The sequence below is a fragment of the Patagioenas fasciata genome, chromosome 5 (assembly GCF_037038585.1).
Source record: "Patagioenas fasciata isolate bPatFas1 chromosome 5, bPatFas1.hap1, whole genome shotgun sequence".
Lineage (NCBI taxonomy): Eukaryota > Metazoa > Chordata > Aves > Columbiformes > Columbidae > Patagioenas > Patagioenas fasciata.
In genome coordinates this window covers 18,901,928-18,919,871 of record NC_092524.1, presented here as the reverse complement: position 1 = coordinate 18,919,871, position 17,944 = coordinate 18,901,928, and the positions used below count along the sequence as shown (strand labels likewise).

The 17,944-nt window shown below is 41.8% G+C and overlaps 1 protein-coding gene across 5 annotated transcripts in view; it reads left to right on the top strand.

The window, feature by feature from the left end:
- Nucleotides 1–17,944, top strand: part of TSPAN4 (tetraspanin 4) — a 443,521-nt gene that overhangs the window by 35,731 nt on the left and 389,846 nt on the right. The window lies entirely within an intron of this gene.

Below are 17,944 nucleotides of genomic sequence, written 5' to 3'. Positions count from 1 at the left end.
AAATGTAGTAAGCCTAAACAAAACAGCAAAATGGAGCATCTCTTCTTGGAGCTTACTCTTTACTGTCAAGCACATAGAAGGAAAACAGGGGGTTTTTGTGTGAGAGAAGGATCACGAAGTATTGTTTGTCTGCTGTGTTTGCCATTAGCAATGGAACTGTACAAATGAAAGTAACAGAGTTCATGTACCTAGTGAGTGATAAATGGAAATAGGATCTATATAGCAGCTATTGTAAATTCATCTATTACCTTGGCTTAAAAAGCCACTGGTCACCTTCTCGGATACGTCATTCAGTTTAGTGATAACGAGCATCTACTTAAACTAATAGCTTTAAAACTCAGAACAGTACTTTGTCCCTGACTCTGTCTTATCTGTTGCTGTAACACCTAGTAGGTCCTGCTGGGCTCTTCTGCCTGTTGTCATCAGGTGGCATGCGCAGTGCCATCAATGGACAATGCAGCCAGCAGGTTTCTCGGAGACTGTCTGCCTTTCTGAAGAGGCTGTCGTTACTCCGTACCTTAGTTTGGTTTGGCCTGAAGTGTTATGTAGCTGCCCAGACATGTACTGGCTGTTGTGCAGTATTGCTCATTATGGACCTGTTGAATCTATTCAGGCAGTCTGATAGCTTGTATACACTGTCTTGTGTTTGGATGAAATGACAATGTGAAGAAAGCTCCCTTTCTGTTGTGAGTAAACTTCCTGAGGTTGGAATGTCAAAGCATCAGATCTGAGCTTTTCAGTTTTGTCATGCAGGATTTCAGCATGGTGCTATGTGCCTGACAGCTTTATCTTACTGTTTGTTCCCAGTTTACAGGTTCAGTAACTCAGACTAGAAGTCGATCTGGAGGAGAGGAGTAAGGCAGTGGTCTACAAAGGCCTGCTTGTGAAATAAACTTCATACACAACTTGTGAAAGTGAGGTGAGCAAGGTAGTCCTGAACTCTTTGCACAGTCCAGCGGGTACAGCATTTATATGTTGCACATGTATATATGTGCGCAAGCAAGCACTTGTCACCCTGAGGCTTGCTTTAGAGTAATGCATTTTTGTGTAGCAACTGTATGTAACCTACTTCCTCCCCTCCAAAGGAAAAGAAGGTAAAAAGATTGTGGAACTGAAGAACAAACAAAGGGGAGGCAGAGAATGCTGGCTCCATATTTTTTTTGCTTTGACTAGAAGACCCTGAATGGGAGAAGCAAAGGGCATCTGTGAGCACAGAGTTTTGTACGCATGCTTGGGGATGTATGCAATGGGTTAACATGCTGAAAGGCCAGCACCCAGCACATGTAGAAATAGTTGTGTGCTGATTATTTATATGAGGGATGACTCTTCACAGAACTGTATGAGTGCTGTCATCACCAGTCTATATATTTTCCTTTGAGCGTAAAGGACAACAAACCTGGAAATGCATTTGATTTGCTCTGGCTGCTGAGCCTTCATTGAGAACTCAAACTGCAGTTGTTCTGCGAGAGAGGCAGGAGGCTATAAATGCAGTTGTGGTGTTCAGCTGGGGAGGGGAGGACAGAGAGTAGGTCTGTGTGATTCCCAATCTGCTCATAGCTTCCCTGTTCTCTGAGAATGACCATCTGCACATTACCTGCAGGAAGACCTTTTTTTTGCATGCCCGTGCTGCTGCTGTGCAGCACTGCAAGCCTTCAAAGAGGGGGGCCTGTGGCTGCTCCTTCTACCTGAGCTGTCCAAACCTGCAGAAAGTTGTTACAAGTAACTGTCTGCTTGGTGAGTGCTGCTGATGAAGATCACTTGACTTCCAGCCTTGTTTGACTTTTTACAGTCAGGCTATCAGAGAGTAGGCTCATCTCACTTGTGCAGTTTCCCTGCTTCCCTCATACATATCTCCTGCTGACTTTTGCTCCCCTTTACCCCCCAATACAAAAACAGTGGCAAAGGTCCTTTGGTACTGTGCAGTTCTGTTTGTGTAGAGTGATGCTCTTTGTCCTGTGGTGGCCTTGAATTGTGGTAACTACAGAAGAAAGGAGGTGCTGTTGGACCAAAAGATCTTGCGACCTGTTTGGCCTGTAGGAAGGAAGGTAGATCGGATTTGCCAAGCAGCCACTGCTTGACTGAGTTCCCGATAGCTTTCTGCAGGCAGTGGTTATGGTGCAGATCTGTAGAGCACCCAGTTGCTTGCATGTGTTGTCTTCTGCCCTCTTGAATGAGAGAATAAGAACAGCTGCCTATACCTACCTCTTGGTATTCTAGAAGTGCTTTCTTCTGATGGTGGTGAGGCTCCTCTGTGCCTGTTTCCAATAGCATGGCCCACCAAGCAGTGCCTGTGAACCTGGGTCTGAAAATACGAAGTATTATATTTAAGAAGTTCGCCACTGTTTAAAGTAGAACTTAAGTTTGTTTGTTCCGTCTTCGAAGTACCACACTTGTAGGGAGAGAATGCAAGGACAAAGAGTGTACCAGACATTTTGAGTTAATATGTATCTTGGTCCAGGTAAGTACGGCAAGGTTGCAAGATACTGAGTGCCAGTGACCTGATCTGGTCACAGAAGCACCATGCTGTCTAGCAGCTAGTTTTTCTTCAGGATATGTTTTGGATGTCTGGTTGGGAGAATCCATCCATACCATCCACAGTGCCGCTGCAAAGCTCTTACAATGGCTGCTGTGAGCACACATCACTGTGTATGCTGTACTGCGTATTACGTCCAGAAGTGCTGTGTGGGTGGTGGAAAAACATCATTGTGAGGAGAGGCTTTTTGAAATGGCAGAGATGTATCTGTGCTTTTCTAGGACTTGTACTTTTAGTAGCTGTGTAATTAGTACTGGCCTCCCAATTTTTTTCTCTTAATGGATTTATTTATTAAATCCATTTGTACCTAGATGGCAAGATGCCTCCGATCCTACATGCTTATGATATCTTTTTGCCTAGTCAGTAGAAGTAAAAATAAACTGATATCTGGAGACATGTGGGAGGTGACAGCATATAAGATCAGAAACCCTTTCTAATGGACGTGTGCTCCTACGAACAGAATTGGCACACACAACAGTGCTGCTCCTGTTCTTTCTTTTGGCCTCATTTTCTAACTGCCTTTGCCCATGCAAATTTCTGAAAACTGATTCTTCCTGGGCCTCCACAAGCTGTGCTGTGAGCTGTGGCGGAGTGTTTTTGTCATTTGTTCCTGGTGACTTTCCCAGGATCAAGGTGAGTTGATGGCTCAGCCATGAGTAGAACTGAGAGTATCAGATTCCTGCTTGTACTATGGACACGTGGAAACTGCTTCGATAGATTGCTTCTTCAGGTAGTGGATCACTGGGTATTTTGTGTACATTGAGAACTGCCAACTGTGGCTTCTAGTACTAGCAAATGGATTTTTTTTTTTTTTTTCTTTAGTATGAGAAAGATGTTTGAGAGAAGTACACATGATTGCACTGGGTGAGATTTTTGGGGGTTATTTTCCTTCCCTCTTCCCAAGTATTATTCACCATATGAATAGCCCTTCTCTTTAAGGACAATATTATGCTTTCAAAGACTTACAGTGTAGACATAAATTAAACTATACAGTGCTAGAAAGTTCCCTTCCTTCCTCTCTAACCATTCACCATGTACATCTGTTTCCTTGCCAGTGAAGCCTCAGCATGGAACATCATGGTGGGTAGCAAGGCTGTTGTTATAATCCACTATTTGAATGGAACTGAGAAGATAAACTACATAACTGTGTAGTATATTCTCTGGATTATCCTTAATTTGAGAACAAGGTGCATGCTTTTTTAGTTTTCTCTTTTGTTTTGTGCTTGAATATTAACCAGATGAATGAAACCATACTAAAGTTCTTGTAGTTAGATTAAAAAAAAAAAAAAAAAATCTCATAAGTACCATTGCTAAATAACAAATGTTGTTTCATTGTTGAGTTTCCAGTAGAAGTTAAAAGCTGGGAAACCATACTATAGCAGGCACAATGTCAGGCTATGAGCTTAACAAAATACTGTCAAAATTAAAGGCGATGTGTTGAGAGTCTACCCCCAATGACTCATGTCTTTTGAAGCATTTGAACTCATTAGTGCTTAAAGGCTCTTTCTGTTATTTCAAAAGCTTGTAAGAACTATTCTATTGTTTACGTCTATATTTTTCTCTTTTCAGACAATTAAACCTTGTTGGCCACGTGGTATTTTCTGTGCTCCGTCCATCTCCTGTGTGTCCCCCTTCCACTCTGATATTATTTCATATATGCTTTTCCACTAATGGTATAACTCTTATAACTGCATTAAAAAAAATCCCGCTCAAAAAAACCCTCTATAAAATGCCACAAGGATTGATTTCATTTGTGTCTAGAAAGAAGAATGATTAAATGTGTGTCTTTAAAGGGAGAATTAAATGTCTTTTGCTGATTTGGAGCTTAATTGGAGTACTGTGCTAATCGTTGAGTTTTACTGATGTCTTGAGTAAGGAGAAAAGGTTGCTCTTTATATTAAGAGCAGATGTACTTGAAGAAAATGAAGATGTTGGATGAAATAGTGGCTCTGCTGAAGTTTGTGTTTCTGGGATTTCCCTGATAATTGTTTATTTAAAATAATTGCATTATTGTTTGATATTTCTTCCTTGTCAGTATAGTGTCTGAGCATGTTAAGTGGCATGACTTAACAGGCAGCTTGATGCAGTTTTTTCCTTTTTTTTCCCTCTGTGTGCGTTTTAGTTAATAACAAACAAACAAACTGATCTTGTGCCAAATGCTAGTGATTGACAATCCCTCTAAAATCAGTGTCTTTTCACGAGTCATTGGGAAGCATTTGTTAGTAGTGAAGAAAGACTTTCAAGGGAGTAATATTAGGATTCCCAATAAGTGGCATAAACTTGGGAGTTTATCTTATAGATATCTTAGGTCATGTAGATAAACAGTAAACATCAGAGATAACATTGTTTTCTCTTCTGTGTCTAAGACTAATGTGCCTTTACTCCAGTTGATATATTTAAGAGATTTTCTTTGACCCCAGAAGAAAATGAGGGGTCAGCTGCTTAAGCATTGTAAATACCCAGAGCTCCAGAGAAGAGAGACACACTCTTGGTTTAGCCGATCAGACAACCACGAATTTTGTGTTAAGTGTTTATTTTGCGCTATTGAATCAAATGAGTGTATTTTTTTTTTTTTTTTTTAATAATGTGAGGATCTGGCACTGCAAATTCAATTTAAATTCTAATAGAAGCATGACTAGAGCTGCATAAATGACATCTGCCTCTGCATTAGAGTGGTCATCTATGGCAAAGATTGCAACATGGATTCTTACCATGCAAATGAACATCCTGATGGCTGGCCAAGAACTGATGTTCTTCTTTCTCTCCTGTTTCCTCTGGCCACCAAGTATGGAATTGTTTTATGTCAAAGAGCACAGTTCTTCTAGGAAAAAATGTGAGGCTTGCTCCAAACTGCCCAGTTGTTAATGTACTAAATTGGGGGAGACTCTGGCTCAAATTTCTGCTCTGTGTTGATATGGGAAGGGTTTGACCTAAATGTTATGACTGTCCTGGCTGTGAGAAAAGCATCAGCTTGAGCTCTGTCTTTGAGATGCTTGAGAATCGGACTGCGAGGAACAGAGAAATAGGATAGGAATAGAGAGGGAGGCTCTGTTGCCCAGGTCTTGTTTGTTCTAAGCCAACAAAGCCTGGCAAACCTAAATGCATTAATACTTTTGGGTTAGTCAGGTGTTTTTTTCACCACCTTATTTTGGTGGAAACATTGTTTACCTAAAACTTGAGAGGTTGTGCTGTCTTTTCACTTCTCTGGAGAGGGCTTCCAAGAAGACAAGCAGAAGGGGAATTAGTAGGAATAACAAGGATTCTCATCCTTAGCTTCTGACAAGGGTCCTCTGAGGCAATTTGTTTTCTTCAGGAGAGAAAAGTCTGAAGCTAACTTTTCCAGGCAAGTAAAGAGACTGACAAATGTGCACAGCAATGTGAAAGGTAATACAATTGTAAACTTAATGAATGTATGTATTATTTTTTATTCCTGATATGTATATGTTAGAAAAGATTAGGGAAGGTTTTCTATTTTGTAGAATCATTTTGATTGGAAAAGACCCTCAAGATCATTGAGTCCAACTGTTAACCTAACACTGTCACTAAACCATGTCCCTAAGAACCTTGTCTACGTGTCTTTTAAACACTTGCAGGGATGGTGATTCAACCACTTCCCTGGGCAGCCTCTTCCAATACCTGACAACACATTTCATGAAGAAATTTTTCTTAATATCCGGTCTAAACCTGTTAGGAAGGCTGGTTGACAGAGTCCCTTGGTAGGCAGTCCTGAAGGACAAAGGAGTCCAGGAAGGCTGGTCTCTCTACAAGAAGGTAATCCTAGAGGCACAGGAGCAGGCTGTCTCCATGTGCTGGAAGGCAAGCCAGTGGGGAAGAAGGCTGACCTGGCTGAATAGAGAGCTGCGGCTGGAACTTAGGAATAAAAAGAGAATTTATAACCTTTGGAAGGAGGGGGAGGCTACTCAAGAGGAATACAAGGGTGCTGTGAGGTTATGCACGGAGAAAATTAGAAGGGCCAAAGCCCAGCTTGAGCTGGGCCTGGCTACTGCTGTGAAAAGCAACAATAAATGTTTCTGTAAATGTATCAACAACAAAAGGAGGGCTAAGGAGAATGTCCATCCCCTGATGGGTTCTGGGGGGAAAACATGGTGACAGAAGATGTGGGAAAGGCTGAAGTACTAAATGCCTTCTTCACCTCAGTCTTTAATAGTCAGAACAGTTGTGCTTCAGGTACCCAGCCCCCTGAGCCAGAAGACAGGGATGGGCAGCAGTATAAAGCCCCAATAATCCAAGAGGAAATGGTTAGTGACCTGCTATACCACTTGGGCACCCACAGGTCTACGGGGCCAGATGGGATACACCCAAGGGTGCTGAGGGGAGCTAGCGGAGGTGAATCACTAAGCCACTTTCCATTATCTATCAGCAATCCTGGCTAACTGGGGAGGTCCCAGTTTACTGGAACTTGGCTAACATGATGCCCACCTGCTGGAAGGAGGATTCAGGGAACTACAGACCTGTAAGTCTGATGTCGTTGCTGGGGAAGGTCATGGAGCAGATGATCTTGTATGTGCCATGTGATGTTACTCAAGAGAACCATATGATCAGGCCCACTCAACATGGGTTTATGAAAGACAGGTCCTGTTTGACCAACCTGATCTCCTTCTATGACAAGGTGACCTGTCTAGTAGAGGAGAGAAAGGCTGTGGAGATTGTGTACTTAGACTTTAGTAAAGCCTTTCACACCGTTTCCCACAGCATCCTCCTGGAGAAGCTGCAGCTCATGGCCTGGATGGGGGTACTCTTCACTGGGTAAAGAACTGGCTGGGTGGCTGAGCCCAAAGAGTTGTGGTGAATGGAGCCAAATCCAGTTGGTGGCTGGTCATGAGTGGTGTTCCCTGGGGGGCTCGGTATTGGGGCCAGTTCTGTTTAATCTCTTTATCAGTGATCTGGATGAAGGGATTGAGTGCACCCTTAGTAAGTTTGCAGATGACACCAAATTAAGTGGGAGTGTTGATCTGCTGGAGGGTAGGAAGGATATACAGAGCGATCTGGACTGGCTGGATTGCTGAGCTGAGGCCAATTGTATGAGGTTTAACAAGGCCAAGTGCCAGGTCCTGCACTTGGGTCACAACAACCCCAGGCAGTGCTACAGGCTCAGGAAAGAGTGGCTGGAAAGCTGCCTGCAAGAAGAGGACCTGGGGGTGTTGATCAACAGCCAGCTGACTATGAGCCTGCAGTGTGCCCAGGTAGCCAAAAAGGCCAACAGCATCCTGTCTTGTATCAGGAATACTGTGGCCAGCAAGACTAGGGAAGTGATTGTGCCGCTGAACTTAGTGCTGGTGAGGCCCCACATTGAATACTGTGTTTGGTTTTGGGCCCCTCGTCATAAGAAGGACATTGAGGTACTGGAGAGAGTGCAGAGGAGGGTGACAAAGCTGGTGAGAGGCCTGGAGCATAAGTGTGATGAGGAGTGATTAAGGGAGCTGGGGGTGTTTAGCCTGGAGAAAAGGAGGCTGAGGGGAGACCTTATTACTGTTTAAAACTACCTGAAAGGAGGTTGTAGCATGGAGGGTGTTGGTCTCTTCTCCCAAGTAGCAAGTGATAGGACAAGAGGAAATGGCCTCAAGTTGAGCCAGGGTAGGTTTAGATTGGATATTAGGGAAAACATTCTTCACGGAAAGGGTTGTCAGGCATTGGAACAGGCTGCCCAGAGAAGTGATGGAGTCACCATCCCTGGAGGTGTGTTTAAAAGGCATTTAGACAAGGTTCTTAGGGACATGGTTTAGCGCTACAGTTAGATTAGGTTATGATTGGACTCTATGATCCTGAGGGTCTCTTCCAACTCAAATGATTCTGTGATTCTATTCTAAACCTCCCCTGGCACAACTTGAGACCATTTCCTCAAGCAGATCAACACTCCCACTCAACTTGGTGTCATCTGAAAACTTACTGAGGGTGCACTCAATTCCTTTGTCCATATCATTGATAAATATATTAAATAGAACTGGTCCCAATACTGAGCCCTGGGGAACACCACTCATGACTGGCCACCAACTGGATTTGACTCCATTCACCACAACTCCTTGGGCCTGTCCATCCACTCAGTGAAGAGTATGCCAGTCCAAGCCATGAACATCCAGATTCTTCAGGAGAATGCTGTGGAAAAAGGTGTCAAAGGCTTTTCTAAACTCTAGGTAGACAACATCCACAGCCTTTCTCTCGTCCATTTTTTTTTTTTTTTTTTTTTTTAATGGGAGATCAGAGTGGTCGAGCAGGACCTGCCTTTCGTAAACCTATGTTGACTGGGCCTGATTTCTTGGTTGTCCTGCATGTGCCAATGCTCAGGATGATCTGCTCTATCATCTTCTCTGGCACCAAGGTCGGACTGACATTCCCCAGATTGTTCTTCTATCCCTTCTTGTAGATGGGCATCACATTTGTAGATGAGTGTCACATTTGCCAGTTGTGAGTCAACTAGGATCTCCCTGGTTAGCCAGGATTGCTGGTAAATAATGGAAAGTGGCTTGGTGAGCACTTCTGCCAGCTCCTTTAGCACCCTTGGGTGGATCCCATCTGACTCCATAGACTTTTGCATGTTTAAGTGGTATAGTAGGTCGCTAACCATTTCCCATTTCTTTAGAAATACTCTTGTTTTTTATTATATAAAAATAAACCCTTACAAATTTATGTGGAATGCAGCCCTGTCTAATGAACTAATCCAGACTGTATTTTCAGCATTTGAAAACTGCAGGAAACATGTATACTTTCAGGAGTCAATGCCTGATGATGAAGTTACATAGTTTACTCAGCCATACTAACCCATAGCTGAAGACTTTGAGCTGGGCAGAGCACAAAGACTACGTCTCTGTGTTCTCTTCATCTCTTTACCAATTTCAATCTAACCAACTAGCATAATGAATTATCTTCTACTCCTTGCAAATCACAAGGTATTCATGAAGATTTCTATGTGTACACATTGTGTGTTGGGACACATGTGGATTATTTCTGATTTCTCTCCCCCCACCTCCCTGCATTTACAAGGAATCTTTCATATGCCAAAAGAATCTGGTAGCCCACAACAGATTAAAAAGAGCATTTGAGGAAGGGTAGATCCTAGGGAATAGATTTTGGAGGCAACTGTTGTCTTCTGTTGCAAACAGGAGCAGATGTTGGTATCTTGGTCACATAGTTCTATTAATTGCAGTGAATTCCTTCACCATGGTGAAGTATCTAATTAAATGTGTAGAGCTAGTGGGAGGATAGACGTGTTCGCAGCAACATGGGAAATGAGAGACTTCCCCTGCCGTCTTTTTGGTGTAAATGGGCAGATTCCCAATAAAATCGGTAACCCTCTAAAAAGTCATATAATAGGATCTGACCTCGCTGGATCTATGAACAGAAGGTGTTCTGCTTTGTAGAGATTATGTAGTTCCTCTTCTCAGAAACAGAGTTTTTAATTGCTTTAATTGGTCTGGACAGTAGATATCTGATTCTGCTAGTATGTCTGCTGCTAATGAAATCTGTTGTAGGGAAACATTATTTATAAGTAATCTATTTTTAACAGTGCTGCTGTAACAATAATTTAAATGTTCCGAACCCTGTGTACAGAGCATAGACCCTGATGGGCTTTTTGTGTGTGTTTTTGATGAGAACATCTGGATATCCGAGGCCACAATTTGTTACCAGGGTTTCTCTAGGTGGTAAAAGGCTGTCGCTGGTCCACCTGATTCCTCTGAAGTTTGGTATGGAACAGACCCTGTTGTATACTTATTCATAAGAAAATCTGAAGAGGTGAATGTTGTTCTCCTGACCTACTGGCCACCTTGGCCGTTGCTTCTCTACAGGTTGATCCAGCATTGTGGGTTGGAGAGGGTACCCTGAAGTGGGTGGCTGGTTATTGCCCACTCTTCTGTTCGTAGGTTGCCTGTCAGGGTTGTCCAGAGCAAGGAACTTTGCAACATTATTTCCTGAAGAGTGATGAGTTCTCTGATGTGCTAGTTGTCCTTTGCACAGGGCTGTTACCTTTCATTCTGTGTCTGTGAACAATGTGTTTAAATTGCAAGGTTGAAAAGCTACATTTGTAGATTCTCTTCTTGTATTGATGTCAGTGCAGGGCACTGTCTCCTTCTGTCATTTTGCAGATCTGGTGATAGCAAATGCATCAGAATTGGTGTTATCTAATAAAGACTGATGGAAAATTATGGCTGTCTAATGTTAACTTGTAGCAGCTGATTTATAGGACATGGGGGAAGTGGCAGTATCTTCTAACCTTTGCAACCGGGAACCTGGTAACCAGTTGTACTTACTACTATGAGAGCTCATCCTCCTGCTCTGTTTGCCTGGTGGAAGCAGATGCCACTGCAGAGTTTCTTTTCCAACCATTCTTTCTTTCTTCTCTTTGTCATGTGAATTCACAGGAATAAGAGAACCCTGTCCAGGGTGCATGCCAGCTGTGGAGCCAAATAGGCATGTACAGGACAGAGTATACTAATGAGGCTGGGATGCATGTTTATTGTCTGTGTCTTATAAATCTGATGCTGGCCCTTTAATTCCTGCTCTATTAGGAGGAAGAATACAAAATCACAGAATCATAGCATGTCCTGAGTTGGAAGGGACCCACAAGGATCATGGAGTCCAACTGCTGTCCCTGCACAGGACAACCCCGCAGTTCACACCATGTGTCTGAGGGTGTTGTCCAGTCTCTTCTTGAACACTTGCAGGCTTGGGGCCGTGACATCTCCCTGGGGAGCCTGTTCCAGTGCTCCACCACCCTCTGGGTGAAGAACCTTTCCCTAATGTCCAGCCTAAACCTCCCCTGGCACATCTTCCTGTCACTCCCTCGGGTTCTGTTGTTGGTCACCAGAGAGAAGAGATAGGCACTTACCCTTTCTCCTGCCTTTGTGAGGAAGCTGTAGACCATGATGAGGTCTCCTCTCAGTCTCTTCTTCTCCAGGTTGAACAAACCAAGTGGCTTTAGCTGCTCCTCATACAGCTTCCTCTCCAAACCCTTCACCAACTTTGTATCCCTCTTCTGGACACTCTCTGGTAGCTTTATATCCTTTTTACACCATGGTGCCCAAAACTGCACCCAGTGTTCCAGGTGAGGCCACACCTGTGTATGTTATGCACTGTCTTGAATTCAAGAGAGTGAGAGGCTCTGCCATGCTTCACCCTGTTTGTATTTTGTTATGTGCTCCACAGCAAGCACCCAGAAATATGATGGTTGAAATTGCTTTGTCTTTTGACGGGCTTTCGGGTGTTTTATTACTACAGGGTTTCTTCTACTAGGTTTTGTGCTAACACACATGAGCACAAAGGTCCTGACTGAAAGGCTGTCATTGCCCTCCCAAGACCTGCAGAGGCTACATTGTAAATGGTTGTTGTTAGACACAAATCTTAGAATGATAACAGCAGAAGCTCAGAAGCAGTAAGCTATCCCAACTTTTTTTTTTTTTTTCTTAATTAAAAAAGCAAAACAAAATGCCCACAAACAAAACCAAACCAAAACCAACCCCGGACAAAACCAACCACCACCAAAACAACAAAAAACAGCAAAAAAGCCAAAACAAAAGCCACCCCCCAACACAACAAACTTCTCTAAGAAAATTGAGAAAGAAAACATGTACAATGCAGTTGATTCTCTCTTTGTCTAAGACTTACCTGATCATCATGTCTTCAGAATTCTTCTAAAAATGCTGGCAGTTATTTAAGGATGTTATTAAAGGCCTTGCTTTGGAGAGTTTGGATACATTTAATTTAATTAACCTTCAGCTGTGTTTCTTTCTGCATGAAAAGGTGACCTTTATAAAATGCCAATTACATTCCCAAGAGCCTACTGTTTGCATTCTTCTGTGTCTATATATGTTAAAAACAAAAGTGTATATAAAGAAAGGTACATTAAAACATGTTGAAGCATGTTTTAGGTATTTAAGGACCCTTTAATTTGAACAGCGGCACTATTAATATATACAGACATACATGGAAAAAAATGTAGCCAGTGGTAGGCTGAAGTTGTTCTAAATGTTATACCGTATTCCCATCAGAAAATGGGTCTAGAGCTGGAGAGGTTTGATGGCCATTGTCTAGAAATGACATTGTATGTATCTGAGTTATAGCAGTGCTTAGGGGTGTTGACAGAGGTCACAATTGCTATGTACTATTGTATAGGCATATTGTAAGAGAGATTCTCTGACCCAAAAAGCATGTAAACTCGGCTGAAAAATGTTGGGAAGACTATGGCTCAGATTGGAGAAATGACTGTCCAGGTCACGTTGCATGACTGCATTTCTTCTGAAGCCCTGCTAAGCATGCTGTCGCCTAGACCAACCTGTCTTTTCTTGTTCTTGGATTCATCACTCATTCACATACACAATTTTTCCTGTTTTCTCATGCCAGGCAGTCTTGAAGAGAGACATCTAAAAAGCATTTGTCAAATACGACAAGTGTGAATAAACACAGTTTTTGGAGAATATGAGATCTAGTATGCTTGTTAAATTCCCCAGATTGAATTTGCCTTTAATATGCTCTTGAGGTTGGATTTCAAATGTATTTAAGTTTCTAAAGATGTGAACAGATGCTTAGTGAAATTTTCAAAGGCTTTTAACTTGCTTAGGTGCTTTTGAAAATCCCTTTAGGTGTTTGTGTGCCTTTAATCTCCTTGATAAATTTGCAAATCCTTAGAGCCTGTTCAGCATTCAGGAGCTGAACAACATGTGGAGTCTCTGCCTTCTGTCCATACTTTTGTTGGCATATTTGTTGCAGCTGTGAGACTTGCATGCTGGCAGTTAATGCAAATGGGTCCCAGTTTTAAATCTGACCCTCAATAGTGCAGGTGTATTATGTTCTCAGAATAATTGTTGTAGATGCAGAGGGCTTGTGGATTTTGTAATTGGCATCCGTCCTGTTGCGAAGAGGGGATTCTGCTCTCATTCTTCGAGAAAATCCCTTTTTCAAACAAAGTTTGTATACAAGAGAAGTTACTTGCATGTTAAAATATACTTACACTGACTTATAACATCATGCAGCTTGCACACAAGTACAACCTCACTTTCTCCTGCCAATGGAAAAGTGCTTGTAAACAGATGTGTATTTTGGTAGGAGAGATTCACCTTAGTGTTTATATCTCTGTTTCTCGCCTGGTAACAGAATAACTTACCGGGAGATGGATGTGGCAGAGATAGTGCAAAAAAGTGCAGTTATTTATCCTTGAAATCCAGTATGCACACTGAGAATATTCAAAAATGTTCTTCCATGGTTCAGAGCTGAAAGAGGTAGTATTGTGGCAATATCTTCAAATGGTACAGGGAAAGAGCTCTTCAGTTTCAGCCACAACAAAACGTTGATAGTTTCTTTCCCACAGTGTGTTCAGTTTGAAGAACTTATGTTTGGGTGCTCATTTTAGGACCTGACCCCATTTTAAAACCTGGTTTTGGAGCTCATTAGCTCCAGTAAGCTGTGGAAGAGAGCACCAGAATAAATGTGCAAGAAATACTGCATGTTGAACACTGAATGAATGAGGTCTGGTGTGATAGGTGGGAAACTGGTCTGCTACTTTAAAGGAAGATGCTTCTCATGTTAGAAGTTGTCTCTGGTGTTTCTTATTGCCATTTCTTTTTTTCGTCCTTTGGAAAATGAGTATGAGGAAGATATCAAATGATCAGTAGAGGAAATTTTAGCGAACTTACTAATTTAGTAAAAAGAGTATCTCCACTTGTAGTCTGCAGTGTGAATTTTAATTTTGAAGTGGAAATGCTAAGAGTCCTTAGCAGTGAAAAAGGGAAGCAGTGTGTGGATGAATCTCCTTGAAAAAGCTAATCTGCCAATTAAGTTTTGTTTTGACAGCCAGTTAGGTTGTTACTTTTTCCCAGTGAGTGTCTTTTTTTTTGCATTTTGCAGGTCTCTGTTTGTGTAATAAAAAGATGACTATTAATCCAAAGCAGTAAAACCTTTCAAATGATGAAATGATTACTGGGAAATAATAATCTCTGAAGTTTGTACCATACACTACTTATTTTGTTCCTGACATTTGCTCCATCATGTCTTATGGGTGCTTCTTGTAGAAAATGGAATTACCCTCATCCAACTAGCAGTAAAAAGTAGTGCTTTGCTTGCCTGAAGTATGCAGTAGATGATTAAACTTTTGGAGGCTGAATTTAGTGATGCTGTAGCCTGTTTTACTTCTGAAGTTCTCTCTCTCTTTCATTGTATTCATTTCTCCACTTCCATTATTGCATGATGGTTCTTATCTGTAGTATCTGACACTGGGACTTTTTGAAAGTCGGTGACAGTTTATTTTGACAGCTTTGAAAAAAAAATATGAAAGTTCCTGAACAACTGGAATGTTCCATTGACCCCTTCCTCTGCTGAGCCTTGCATGAGGCCATGGAAGCGGCCTGTGGTGGGACTACTGCACTTGTTCTTCAATTGTTGTGCAAGGTGGGATTAAATCCTCGCATTGAAAGGATTCTGTGCCACTTAGACTTGTGCTGTCTGAGGAGCTGTGTTATGCTTAACTGTGACAGCAAGTGAATCTTCTACAGTGTGGTGAGGCTGGAAAAATGTCTGTCTGATTGCAAGGGGCAGTACATGTGGGGCAATGGAGGGAGTGAAAGAGACCATGGGAATGTTGGGCCAGCTTGGTCAGATCTGTTGATTTTTGAGTGGATATTTGTGTCTTAAGGGTGATGTGGTATTTCAATAAAGTTTCAGCTGATTACTGCATAATGTCAGGTTGCTTGTAGGTGGTGTTGTTCCTGAGACATAGATAAGCAGGTTGCTCTGGTGCATGTGAAAAGGGATTGCTTTCTTTGGGAGCTCTCTTTTCGGTAGAGGAGAGCTGGTCAGATCCTCCTGCCCAATGGTTCCCATGTTTCCTGTACCCTTTCTGGTGAAAAAGGGTGGTGATTTTTGCATCCCACCCCACTGGTGGAATCTCCTCCTTTCTACCTTGAACTACTATGCAGAGATGCCTTCAAATCCTAGTGGCAGGAACACAACGCTAGGATACTGTTGGCTGTCTCCAGTACCTCATCTCTGCTACATTAGAACCTTGCTGAAGAGGGCCGTGTTGCTGATTGAAAGCTGCTATTCTAGTTCATCTGCCTGCCAGTGCAGTGTCCCTCCATCTAGGGTCTTTTTCTTGGCTGCCTGCAGCAGTAACTCGAGATCTGCCTGCCATCTGGATGACACTTCCCACAATATAACTTAGCATTGATTTTTATGTTTGCTTATTGTGTAATGCTGTAAATACATATGGCTGTGTATATCTTTTGCTTAACTGCAGCTGTAGCAGTGAGAATGATGGTTTGCAGGACTGAGGAGACTTGGAGCTCTGCTGCTAACTTGTTCTGTGTAGGATGCTTGCTCTCTTTCAATGTAAGTTTTTTTTTTTAAGACCTGATCTAAAAACTCTTTAATCAGTGTTGTTGTTGGTCTTTTTTTTTTTTTTTTTTGGTTTACTAAATCTCTGAAAATGGCACCCTCTGATAGTGTTCCTCTTATGCTACCTATCTTTGTGTTGATGATAAGTCTTTAGATGCAGATGCATAATATGTTCTTAGTATGCACAGAAATTCTGCATGTGGCATGCAACACCAGAGAGAGATTTGTGTGTCTTAATCCAGCTGCACATGAGGACTCCAGCTGAAAAGATGGGAGTGTTTAATCCCAGCTGGGGTGATAGATTTACTCTTGGCAATGCTATCAATCAAGTTCATGACAGAGGCTCTCCAAAGCTGGCAGAGAACATGGGTCACTGAATGTTTTACTGTGAGGTGTACACAGAAGTCAGAATACTTGTATTGCCATTTATTTAGCTGCCTGTATAGCCCTCTTGTTTTTCTGTTGTTCTAGGTTACATCCCAGAATGCTTTGGGAACATGTGGTGCTCATTAAGTATTTCTCAATAGGTCAACAATAATCCTGAACCAGTGGAGGTCTGTGGTAACAAATAGAGGTTGCCAAATCACTAGTGTCTGATAAAACCAAACTGCTTGCAGGGTGGGAGCCAGTTCACCTATCATACTCCTCTGTATTGCCAGACTTGGAGGTAACATTTACTTTCCATTATTTTGAGATGTTGCATTTGTTTCTTATTGTGTCCAGCTTGGGAATGCTGTCAGATATTAGTGGCAGCAAGGAAGTCACGGGGAAGCAGAGGTCTCTTTGTGTTTAGTTAGGCAACCATGGGATGAGTTCATGATTTTAGAAAGATAACTGTGTCTGATCCTTCCAGGACTCTTGGTTGCCCTTCATTTTAATGTGAAACATAAGGCTGCAGTGTGGAGCTGAAGATAATGTTTCAGGCCAGATACACAGATCGCTGATGGTGACTGTGATCTGTGTTGGCAAACAGAAAGCTTCAACAACCTCTTTAAATCTCGTGTTGCATGCTTTTTCCAGTTAGCTTTGTCGTTGGTTGCCATAGCCAAATTGATTACTGATGGTTTGAATATGTTTGAATAGAGCCTGAAATAACAGCCATACAGTCCTTTAATTATAGTTTCACTTTAACTTATTTTCCCTGCCTCCCATCTTCCATATTTTGAATGCAGGTTAAAAAAAGAGCACAGGCAGGAAGGTGGGCTTATCATAATGTGTCCTGCATATAACATCAGCTACATTTTTAAACAGAGGTACTGCAAGGTTGTTGTTTCTGGTCACTTGGAACTTGGCTTTCAAAAAATATTTTTTTGTTAGAAAGTGCAGCTAAGTACTAGTTTAAAGAAAAGACAGGTCCTCTGACACTTGCACTTCTAGAACAAGTAGATACCTGACTTTTCCATTGTTTGTAGCTGTAGAGCAGAAAGAAACAAACTATCGTGATTTTCAACTCTCTATTTTTCAAGTAAAGTATTGACATTTGGGGAAAAATGCAAATAGGAGCATTCACTCCTTGGTACTTACTGAAATGAGTGCTTGAAACTGTATTATATTAATAAAGCTTGAGTTAACCACAAAAGTCAAAGCTCTATTATGTGTGCAACTTTTAAAGGAAGCTTCTAACACTGAAATTTGGGGTGGACATTTTTCTCTGGAGTACTCAAAAGGTTATTTGAATGTCCTTAGTAGAATATGAAAGAATTACGCTGTAACAATATTACTTTTTAAAAATCCTCTTAAATTTAAAACCAGGTTTGCATTCTAAAAATAAGAATTAAGTGAAGATACTTCATCTTGCTTTAAGGAAATAAACTAACTGCTTTTTACTGGTCTTACAGTGAAGACCTTTTTGGTTTGTGTTTCGTTACAAGCTTGGAGAAGGAATAACAAATGCCTCTGTCATGGTTTCACTCCAACCAGTTATATGAAATCAACATTAAAAGCCAGTGCATCAGTGCCTTTTGCTGGTACACTGTTCTGTTGGTTTATGGCCACGTGGGAAAGATGAATTAGCTGAGTGAGAAAACACGTTTCTAGGATATTATTCTGTGGTCGACAAAGTTAAGTGAGGTG